Source organism: Etheostoma spectabile, chromosome 5 (genome assembly GCF_008692095.1).
Source record: "Etheostoma spectabile isolate EspeVRDwgs_2016 chromosome 5, UIUC_Espe_1.0, whole genome shotgun sequence".
NCBI classification, from domain to species: domain Eukaryota; kingdom Metazoa; phylum Chordata; class Actinopteri; order Perciformes; family Percidae; genus Etheostoma; species Etheostoma spectabile.
The window spans coordinates 20,626,718-20,639,228 of NC_045737.1; positions in this window are offsets into that span (position 1 = coordinate 20,626,718).

Genomic DNA, 12,511 nt, shown 5'->3' on the forward strand with positions numbered 1-12,511 from the left:
TAGAAACACCTGCTATTAACCTGACTTTTAATTAATCAATTGGTGTAAGAAATAGCTCATATGAAAAGCTAAAACCCTCCCAAATGATGTTCAATGCACTGAAATAAATAAGTTTCACTAAAAAAAGATTTATTATCTAAACAAGACAGAAAGGTCAAATTTTGGCAAGACAAAAGTTTTGTCGCCTATACAGAAATTGAACAAATTTACTGCAATTACTAAAATATGTCAGCAAATTAAATATTTGATAATGTTCTCATTATCTATTTATATTGATGTTGCCTTCCACCCTGCAGATCTCTCGCACACCCCCATACTGGATGTTACCCCAGACCATGATTTTTCCGCCACCAAACTTCACTGTTTTCTGGGTGAATCTCGGATCCATGCGGGCTCCAGTAGGTCTCCTGCAATATTTGCGGCAACTGTGGTGTAATTCAACAGAAGATTCATCTGAAAAATCCACTTTCTTCCACTTCTCCAGCGTCCATCCTTTTAGCCGGCTGTGGGCCTTGGCAAATGCCACACAGTTTTTCAATTGTCTTTTGTTTAGTGCTGGCTTCTGGGCACTGATTCGACCATGGAGGCCATTTCGAGACAGAATCCGACAAACCGTTCTGGTTGACACAGGGACTTCAGGGGACCAGGTCTGGTGGAGCTTGCTGCAGTGGAAAATGGGCTGGCCTTGGATTTCGAGCCAACAAACGATCCTCTCGAGCAGTTGTCTTGCGGGGTCTGCCTGACCTGGGCTTGTCAAAAACATCTCCAGTGTCTTCAATGTTTTTTTAATCCTCTGTACTTGACGCTGAGACACATTGAAGGTGTCTGCCAATCAGCAGTGGATCGTCTTCAGCCTCTTGATAATCAAAACTTTAGTCTCAGGGTGAATCTTAGGCATGTTTGCAGATGTCTAGTTGCAGTTGATGTGAAGGTCTAGTGTACTGGGGTTGTTTTATACACACAGACCTGATGATCCATTATTAGTCACAGGTGAAGATATGACAAGGCGACAACACTTATGTCTTTGCAAAAATTGACTCAATGGGCTTTACAAAGCTGTGAATATTAGAATACTTTTTAACAGTTTCTTTTTGCACTGAAACATTATTACAAAAGCTGTTGGGATTAAAGAGCCATTTCTTGTAAATAAATCTTGATTAGAAATATATTTCAGCGGCACTTCAGGTCAATTCGTACACAACCGACAAGACTTTTGTCAGGGACTGTATACACTGAAAATGTAAAATATTCTAATATTGTAAACACAATTGCTGATTAATTTTTTGTTTCTGAATCTGTGGTCATTTTGTAGGCTTTGCACAAATTCAACAGTCATAAAGGGAGAAATCATACTTGCCAATTTCTCCAGTGAGTGCAGGCGAAGCAGTGTAGCCACATGATGTATTGATTTTAATATCTGCCATGGTTCTCCCAACAGTGTATTATTCTCTTACTCTCTTGCTACTGCTTTTACCTGCTCTTTACATACATAACCCACAGCTGAATAAACATACTGTGAGGGTTGATTATTGACATTTTTGGAAACAAACAGGCACAGAAGTAAGTGAAGTAGGATCTTAAAAAAAAAATGTTTACCCAAAAATAAAAACTACTTGTTGAATGCAATGTAGAAGACCAAGGTTGGCATTTCCCTTTAAATCAACATCACACACCAGAGCAGATTATCTCTGAGGTGAAAACAAGAAATGTGAATGCTCACATAATTGGTTTTTGTAGATAATACTGTGTATTGTTAAGGATGTAAAATGACCTCTGTACAAACAGAAAAGATCAGCACCAGATGATCTGGCTCAAGTGCTTGGGTACTGGTGTGTTCATGTTGGTACGTGTGCTAGCATGTATGGTTTTGTGTGTGTACAGCATAAATGTGCTGCATCATCTGGAAAGATTTGCACTATGTGTGTCTAGAACTGCCTGTGTGGTTTTGAAAGTAAGAATGTAAGAAGAATAAATCAGCTGTAATAAGTCTTTCCTGTAGCTGTGGTCAGCCGTGTGCCACTGTGGATAGGTAATCTGTCTTGCTGCATTGTTGGACTCTATGCTTGTGTGCCCAATCCCCTGCAAGCATGCAGTAGGTATCCTAATCTGCTTGGAGAATTACTAAAGCTCTAAGCTCAATGTTGCTGTTTCATGGAAAACAGCAAAGAAAAAGGGGGGCGTGGTGGTTTTGGACCTTATCTAAAACTTTCTGGTTGAGGGCCACACTTTTTTGTCACAGTTATTCATTTCAAAAAAATTCAAGCTAATTTGGCACTTTGATCCCATTGTATCACATCTGAAACAAATATATAATTAAATAATAATAAGTACTACAAGACCATGGATTTGTGCTGTATGTATGAAGAAAACGTGCTGATGGTGGGATCTCATGCTCAAAGATTAGGATCACCCTTCCTTGATCTCATTAGGTGCAAGTGACCCAGTTGGTATGAGCAGATTGCTGATTAGTTACCACTCTAAGAGCTAAATGTCACCTGTGTAAATGAAAGACAAGGTAAAAGTCAGAATCATTTGGAAGCAGAGGGTAGGTCATACAATGATGGTGAAGGCCAGCACTCACAATATTGTTCCTTTGTTCAGCAATTTGTCCAACATCCCACATGCTTTATGCTACAAACATAAAAACAACTTACTTTGCTTGAGCTTGAGGACAAATCAACTTCTCGTGTTGGCTCATAATTTACCACTGGTATCTTATCAGAGGCCTTGAGTTCATCGTCCATCACTTAGGATGGCTTTGCTCATGGTTGACAGAGAAGCTCCTTGTAACGCTGTTCTGATTTTTGAAGTTGGACACAACTTCATGCTTCAACAAGACTATCAGGCTCTCACAGGTGTGAGGTGTTTGGCTTTTCCCTCTCCCATTGACTGCTACTGTATTTTAGAGTACAAACGTTTCCACCCATCCACTTTGTTTTAACTTTAAATCTTACCAGCTGTAAACTTTGTTTAGCCCAGATGTTGCTCATACTGTATGAACATCACGGTTTATAGCTGTTCTTAATTCATTTACTTTTTGGTTTTACAGACATGTACAGCTGACTGAAATGAATCCAAAACTAGTGATAAGTGATTAATGGCTTAATCATTTTAGCAAAAACATTCACTAGTTCTAACTTGTCCAATGTTGCTCTTTCTCCTATTAGGTTTTTCTCTGTTTTGCATAATAGTTAACTGAAATCTTCAGATTTTGGATTGTTGGTCTCACAAAACATTAAATCTGAAGATGTCGATTGATATCTCTCTGTAAAAATACATATATTATTAATTACTAAGTAAGTTTGAATGAACCTAATTTGTGTTTATATATGGATTGAGTTAGCCTCAACACTAATGTTTTTTTTATGCAGAATAATTTATGGATCACACGTACTCAGCCTATGTAAGCCCCTTGTGTCACAGCAGGAGCAGTCCCCTTGTGTGTTCATCACTAAATCAAACTAAAGGTGATTATGAATAAATCATGTTAAATTGCATCTAACAAAAACACCAGTCTATTGTATATAATGTTCTCATTTGACAACAATTGGGTGACTTATTTTATATTTGGAATTTTACCTCCATGTCCTCATATCTATATAACCATAATTTCCCTTTTTTGGGGGGGGATCAATAAATGTCTATTTATCTATCTATCTATCTATCTATCTATCTATCTATCTATCTAGCTATCTATCTATCTGTCTATCTATCTATCAGAGTAGGTTGATTGTCAAGAATAGAGATGGTCCGATACCATTTTTTGCTTCCCAATATCGATTACGATACCTGAACTTCCGAATCATCCGATACCAAGTACCAATACCAGTGTGCCATATATTTTACCATGTTTTAATAGCTGTAGACTACTATCGCTGTATAGATGTGATATGATTGCTATCAATAGTGTTGGCCTGGCTCGGGTTAAACTTTGTGAAACATGAACAAACACAAACAATGAATGCCATAGAACTTTATTTTATTATCAAGTTTGACAGTCAGTCATAACCGAAAAAGAACATATAAACCAAGTTGATTTTCTTTGGGTCCAAATTGCTTTGGATTGTTGTATTGGATTGGTGCGTAATTACTTGGTGATACCAGCATTTTAGTAAGTATTGGAGGCTTTCCCAACACTGGTATCTCTGTCGGAACATCTCTAGTCAAGACACCCAAAACAACATACAGTATTATCAAAAACTAAACACAAAACACAAATCAAACTAAAACAAAAACTTGACATAAAGACAGGACATGACATATATGTTGTGTCTATATGAATATATTGCAAGTAGCTCATATAACCAAAAAATATGTTTCTTTTCTCACGGCTGTAGTAATTATTGCAAGAGCAAAAGACAAAGCAAAAACATGTGACCTCACCACATAGTTACCGTTGTGAAACAGAACTGGTTGAGTTTAGGCAATAAAAGTCTTTAGTTAAGGTAAAGTAAAACATCAGGTATTGCTTCTTTCCTATGCATCTGTCCATGCATTTCACTCACATGCCTGATGTTAATGTACCTCTCATTTTGTCATGTTTGCTCAGATGTTAACATACACTAATACCCATAAACATCCTTTATACACATACTGGCAGGAACCGCTAGAAGAGGTGCCACGGATCCTGCAGCAGTCAAAGTCAGTTACTTACCAGGATCATGAATATAAACTCTAACACTGTAAAATTTTTATTCTGTTTGGACAGTCCTAAAGCTAGTCAGTGTCACAGTTGAAGGTGTTCATCATTTCTCCCAAGAATGAGAATTGCCATGCAGCGTTGAGTAGTGTGTCCCTGGGCTATTTGAGATTCAAACAGACAGTTGAACTGCTTACACACCCACTCACAGCATGCAAATATGAAGGTAATAGCCCACAGGCTCTCAGGGTAAGATGTAGAGGGTAACTATTAGAGAGCAAGAAAATGTATAACAGATTACAGAGAGACAACAGACAGAACGAGAGAGAGAGAACGAGCCACATTCCTCCATACCACTTTCTTACCTCATCTGTCAACGTTTGCAAAGTGAAGCTGTACATTTCAACCTGTGGTACAGGTTGGCCTGCTGAGAGCTGCCACTAACATGCTTCTACTAAACTAAAACTAAAATCTTCCAGAGCAATTTGAGAGTGCAGGCAAAGATTATTTGCATGCACATAGAGCTGTCTGGTACAGTTTGTTGAGCTAAAAGCTATAAAGTAATGTGATTATGCACACAGTTTTGTAGCTGTTAGTGCATCTTTCAATTGATTTCATTGCCATCAGAACTCACACAGACAGCAAAAATCATCAACAAATGAGATCAACTTCATCATTGTATAAACTATTGTAATGTTACAGCCGATAATTCATACATGTGGCACTGCGCATTGCGGTGCTGACAAATTATGGCTTCAACATGTGCCAACTCCATTTGAGATGTCAGTGTACACAAATACAAACCTGCTAAATGCGGTCATGAGTGACATGCAAGCAAGTAATGTTACACAACACGGTTTTATTTATTTTTTTATTTTTTGGGGGCAATTCTTCAATGTTTTTCTCACCTTTCTGGAGGGTTTTTGTTTTCAAAGTTTTTGGAGCTTTTTCTATTTGTTGTCTATTGACGTTGAGTCACTTTTGTCAACTTTTGTCTTTTTTTTTGAGTTTTTTTTTTGTTTGAGTTGTGTGGAGCTGATAGTCTTAACTAGCTTTGTAGCAACGCATTTGGCAATGGCTTGAGCTTTAAAAACTTAAACCACTCAGCTCCAGAAAATGTTCAGCTTTCACATTTTACTGGGAAAATTCAGTGAAACAATACAAAAGACCTCCATCCAGTAGCATCTAATTGCAACACACCAAGCAGAATTGATATGCTGTGGCTTAATATAGCATGGCTCAGTACTATTCAGTTAGGCTCAAGATAATTTTCTTGAACAAACTGATCTATATTCATCTGCATAACAGGTTGCTGGAATCTCCAAAAACTCTTTCCCTTATTGTTACTCACACAACAAGAACAGCAGGTGTTGAAAGTTAGTTAGTTAGTTCTGAGTTAGCCCTGGGGTTTTAGGTTAAAAATGTGTCTTTACTTTTGTCTAACTTGTATCTAATCTAAGGGCAAACTTAAAACTGGTGACTCCACAGATCAGTCAAAAATACCATTGTCAAACTGGCCATATCATTATAACCATTTGTGATGGTGTAAATCTATGTAATAATAAAAAATACAATCCAATAATTAGATTAGATTAGATTAGATAATACTTTATTCATCCAACAATGGGGAAATTCCCTTGTGACAGCAGCAGTATTTCCACGGTAAAAAAACCCCAAACCAACAAACAAGCAAACAAACAAACAACAACCAAAAACAGCAAAAGGCAAACTATGAATGTAACAATATGAAAATCCATAGCTGCACACTTGCTTAATGTGTCAATGTGACAACTGAAAATAACAACAAAAAACACTAAAAACACTAAAAAGCGGTAGAAAAATACAGAGCTGCTGTAACAAGCTGCCACCCACGCAGCGCCATCTTGTAATAATGATAAAAATTAATAATAATAAATCTGAATAATCCTTTAAAGTTCTTATATTATGCACATTTTCAGGTTCATAATTGTAGTTAGAAGTTGCATCAGAATAGGTTTACATGGTTTAATTTTCACAGCTGCTGTTCCTCTTTTCACACTCTGTGTGTTGAGCTCTCTGATTTAACTACAGAATGAGGTATCTCCCCTCTGTTCCATCTTTGTTGGGAGTCGCACATGCGCAGCAGCTAAGTAAGGACTACTAGCCAGTCAGAAGCAGAGTATGAGGGCGTGCCAGTGGCAGCTAGGCGAGCATTATAATGTGTGTTACAAAGTAACACATGTTTGTCACGGAAATAAAGGGAGGACTACAATAGAGCAGTTTGGAGCAGTTGGAGAACAGTGTTTTCTGTTGGAGATGGTAAGTCCCTTTGTGGTGGACGTTGGGCTTTTTCACTTTATAAACCTATAACATGCACAAAAAAATATATATAACACAATAAAAGGGAAGGGAAAAAGCCAAAAAAGCATAATGTGAGCACTTTGAAGTAGTTTGATGTTCCATGATTTAAGTGCCCCATTGTATGATTTCGAAGGAAACTTACCAGATCAATCAGAAAACAGTTTTCCCGGAACAGGGTATCCAATATACTATTTACTGATAACAATCTCTTTGACAGATGAATTTTATTAATATATTCATCATTGGCAAAAAAAACAAGAACTAACCGCCTTCTGTTGCCCACCAAGATAAGAGTGTATAGAGGTATAGGTATAGGTAATATTTGGAGTATGTGCTTTGTTTCCTTTTTGACCTCTGTTTGTGCACGGCCTTGTGTGGGAATTAGTTTTTGTCAGTGTGTGCATGTGTGTGATTGAAGTAAAAGAAAGAGAAAGAGTTGTTGCCTGCTCCCTGACCCCTCTCGTGTAAACACGGACACACTCCGGTGAGGTGCTGAATGGAAGTGATTATGAGCGAGCCCCGCACCACATGCACACACAGACACACACAGACACACAGACACACACACACACACACACTGGGAGCTCTGCCAAGGAGGGAAGACCTACAGAGCAAGGCTTCCCCTGGCTAGCTGCCAACCCTCCATTAACAAGTGGAGGAGGAGAAGGAGAGCAGGAGGGAGGGTTTGGGAAAAAGAAGCGGTGAAGAGAAAAGGAAAAAGGAAGGGAAAGCAGTAGCAGAGGGGAGGGAAGGGAAGTGGAAAAAGTTGATTGTATGGGGAAATGAAGGATAGAATAAACTACTCTTTGCCTGTGTATTCCTTTCATGACCTTAGGATTAGAGCTTGGCTCATAGGTAAGAAGGTTGATGGAGTAAATTACTTTAATGAGATTAAAGAAGGTTTAAAAACTTGTGTTCTCCATCCCAGTTTTTAACAATACAGCATACATTTATTTAAAAGAATGCCAGAGAGAGAGAAAACGTTTGGATGGTGTTTCAGGCCACATAAGTATATTTGTTGAATGAAATCCGTCGTTTAAACACTGTAAAAGAGGAAATTGTTAATTTAACAACACATTAATGGATTTTAAAAGCCATGTAAACTAAAACTGAACCAACAATTCCAATGGCTTCACTGTTTCTTGATGTTTCAGAAAAATTGCCAGCATTAGTGTTGATTTGATTTACATACTGGAGTTTAAAGGATTTGTATTTGTCCACTGAAGTAGCTGACTTAAAGGTCCCATGAAATGGTGCTTTTGGATGCTTTTATATGGGCCTTAGTGATCCCACAATACTGTATCCAAAATCTCTTTCAGACCAACTGCCACTTTGCTTGTTTGAAAGCCATGATGTCTCTCTCTCTCTCTCTCTCTCTCATGGGCGGGCCAAATTATCTGGGCGGGCAAAGCAGAAAAAGAAGAGGTAACCTTGCCCGTCGTACGCAGCAAGATTCCAGATCGGCTCTTCTGAGCTTTAATTTTTTTCAAAGGCAGAGCAGGATACCCAGGGCTTGGGTGTGTAGAAAATTACAGGGACAAAATAGAAGAAAAAAAATATTTGTCAGGGTCATGTGTTGTTTGTCAAGTCATGCTTTGTTCTTTGCCCGTCTGGCCTGTTATCAGAAAGCGGCCTGGCCTGTCAGCTAACTCCAGATGACCATGTGTTGACCTCTGCAACCTCTAATCAAATCATGTGATGGCTGCATTTGCTGCAGAACCACAGTCAGCTGGACACGCTCATCTTCCAACACAAGATAACTTTATACAAAACAGATGTGCTCACGTCAGAGCACACCTCTGATAGGATACACTTCAGGTCACAGTCTTATCAAGAGACAGTAACTAATTTAAAGAAAATGTGAGCGAAATTGGGTTTTACACTCTCTATCATTTTCCGGCTACTTCAGAGCCGACTACTTGCAAAGGCAAACCATGCCGTGAGACGTCTTGCCTTACACTGTGATACATATTAAGTTTCACACCCCCAATTTCCAATTGACATGAGTCACGTTTGGTCTTAAGTCATCTTCCATCGATGTGACCTGAACAATGTCGATATTTGTAGAAAGTTCCTTTAAGGCAACATTTACTGGCTCTGATATTCTCGACAGGAAGTATTTGCTGTCCATCAAAAGTGTAATACAGTTCAGATACAGTGAGATCTAAACATCTACATCCGCTTCACTTCCTGTTAGTTTTTACTAGGGATGCACCCTATGTAAGAGGCAACATCCGGCTTGACTTAACATTGCTTTTCTAACTTTGTAAAACAAAATGTAACAAAAAAATTGCTGAATTGTTATTTATTACTGAAATGACAAATCGTGCACCAGCAATGAAATAATCTTACAATTCAAGTGTAAACCTTTCAAATGCAGGAACAAATTTTAACAGGAATTACAATTTCAGTATACATTGTATATAATATATAAACATAGAATCGAATTGAATAGATCGGCCCCCTTGTCACAGATCTAGATATTTGAATCAGTTTACAATAAGCCTGCATTTTCAACTTGAATCCCAGAACAGAAGGAAGGCTTATTTTCCACAACGCAAATAATGTTGTGTGGATCTGCCTAATTTTGAGGAGTAAAAGATTAATGTTGTTGGTAGGAACAGTACTGCAGCCAGGATCTCAGATAGGCAGATGTATTCATAAAATGAACATTTAAATATAATAATAGTAGAAATACAATATATTGAGCATCAGAATTCTATTAAGTACAATTCAGAATTACAAATTAGTATGGAAATGAACAATATTGAAATAGTGTATTCCTTTCCTCCAACATCACATTTGAGCTAATCTCACGTGAGGTTTTGTGTGTCTGAGTGATTGCAAGCCAGCCGCTACTGATACAGCAAACACTATACATGACAAAGTCTGCAGGGGGGTTGGAGAGAATTACTTGCTGGAGGGAAATATATTTGATTTGTAGCAGAGAGGACCAACACTGGAAATCGCCAATAACAACATGATTGGAAAACACAAGACACAACAGTGCACTTCTGTGTCTGGATCCAGAGTCAACATTTCTTGACGGACTTATCTAACATTTCAATAGCTCCTGTAAATACGGCAGAGAAAATGTAGCTTTCTTATAAATGGATTTGGAGGACACAACCAGTAAATCATTCGCAGCCCTCAGTGTCCCATAATCCATAGTGTACCCCTGACTCGCTTCCCCTGGATAAAGAGTGGAATAAACCTGGGAAATGTGTATCAACATGGACTACCAAATATGCTTGAAAAATAAGAGACGCAGATGGCTCATAGATATCTCCTACATACCAGCATGAGCCACCTTTCTCTAAAGCCAAGTAATGAAACTGCTTGTCCATTTAGTTGTTTTTCTGCATGTTTTAGAGCATGACACATCCCCTACCTGGATTGCCACAATAAAATCATTGTTGTTCTGAAATAGCATCCTGAAAGAGCAGCTAAAATGATCCGAACACCAGTCAGTTGTTTGTTGGAGCGTCCAGGCAAAGGCGATCCCCATCAACTCATGAAGTTGGTAAATTTAAAATGAGCAAGTCAAACAGCTCCAATGGCCATTGATCACTGGTATTAGTATCACATGAATTAATGAAAAAGCAATCTTTGGCTTTTGTTGGCAGCCTAAACATTTTGCGTCTCACATGACTTAGTAGGAAAATATACGTTTTTTGCAAATATTTATCCCACACACTATTTGCCCCTCATCCTTCATGTGTTCTGGTACAGTAAATCTGGTAACCTGTATAGGTTTAGGTTTCTCTGCAGGTTTCCAACAGCGCTTGCATTTTATCAGATAGTTCATGTCCTAGTCATAAACTTTAAGACCTCTACCATTTCCCTCCAGAACTCAGGTGCTTTATGCAGTGTTTGGAATATCAAAAAATCAGGTTCTTGAAATTAGAAAAAAAAACAATTTGTGTGTGTGTGTGTGTGTGCGTGTGTGTGTGTGTGTGTGTGTGTGTGTGTGTGTGTGTGTGTGTGTGTGTGTGTGTGTGTGTGTGTGTGTGAGAGAGAGAGAGAGAGATGCCGCACTGGCAGAGTGCAACACAGAATTTGACCTTGCAATGCCCTTTTTAATCAGAGGTAATTGACTCAGATAGACCTTCCCTGCACAAGCCCTTGCCAACCATGCCAGAGCCCTGCTCTGCCTCTAGGCTATGACTTCCTCGACTTACAGTAATAGTAGTAGTATGATTTTGGCGGAAGAAAAATCACTCTCTTAGGAATAAACTGTCCAGGTTGTTTTTTTTAACATGATAGCAATCCAACAGAACTGTTCAGTAGACTTCTGTAACTCATATGTAGTTTTCCTGCATGTAAAAAAATGTACTTTGTTAGCCATGCAGTTATGTGAGAAGTTAGTGCCACTGGATGGTTCAATTAATATACAGTAACCAGTTTCTCCTTTTACCCTCCATTCTTGTCTCGCCCCTGCTGAGGGGAAAAATGTGTCTCATTCCAATTTAATGCATGGCCAATTCCCACCTCGACACAGCAGTAATTAAAATTCACACGCAAAGCCCCATTCATCAGCGGAGATGACAGAGAGAGAGAAGGGTGGGGGGGGGGGGGGGGGGGGGTACAAGGGGCTCTGTTGCTGTACCCCTGGATATAGGAATCCAAACTAGCTTCTGAAGAGTGAAAAAAAGTAAAAAAAGGAAGGAGAGTTGAGGCTGAATCCTCCAGACATGTGGTGCATGTTATTTTCAGTTAATCAGCTCTGTACTCCTTCCTGAAACAATCCCATGCCTGACCTCTTTGTAAATGAACATGTTTACACACAGATTTAAACACATTATATTCCTCTGAGTAATTACTGTTTTGTGTATGCTTCCCTCTCCACTACCTGCAGTGTTGTCGTCTCATTAAGAAAGCACCCGCCAGTCTAAGTCCCGCCCGTCATATTTCCCCCCTCCCTTATTGCAGATCCCCCACCTTTTGCACCCCCCGTGGCAGATTTTTTGTTTTGACAGCAGTCCTGCTGTGCTCTCTTGGCTTCACTCACACACACACACACACATTGCACGACCATGACCCTCAGAGAGCCCTGTGCATATCCACAAAGTCCTTCGGGGGCGTAAGGACACCAGAGGGGCTCTGGGAGGTTGACGGGTGTGTGTCATTGTTTGCAGTCTGTGATTACGCGTGTTGCCACCCAGCAGCTGTTTGCATGTTTTATCCTGCTGTCCAGCTAAACATGGATGGGGCCGTATCTGGCGCCTTGGTGACATCACATCACTCTTGAGCTAACACACATCTTTTAAGATAATGCCCCCTGAAAATGTCCAGCTCTTGATGCATGCTGTGCCTTTTTTTTAAATAAAGGAGGGCAATGAAATCAAATAGTAGGCATGCAGTGTTTGAAAAGGTTAAAGGAGATTTTATCTGTGCACATTGTCTTTCTAATCGTCACCATTTTTGTTTTATTGATAACTTCATACAAGTTTTAAATCATTTTAATATAAAACAGCAGAGCGATGTCTTTCTTCATGCAGCCTCTCCAGTCCCAGTGGTGGTGGCATATGT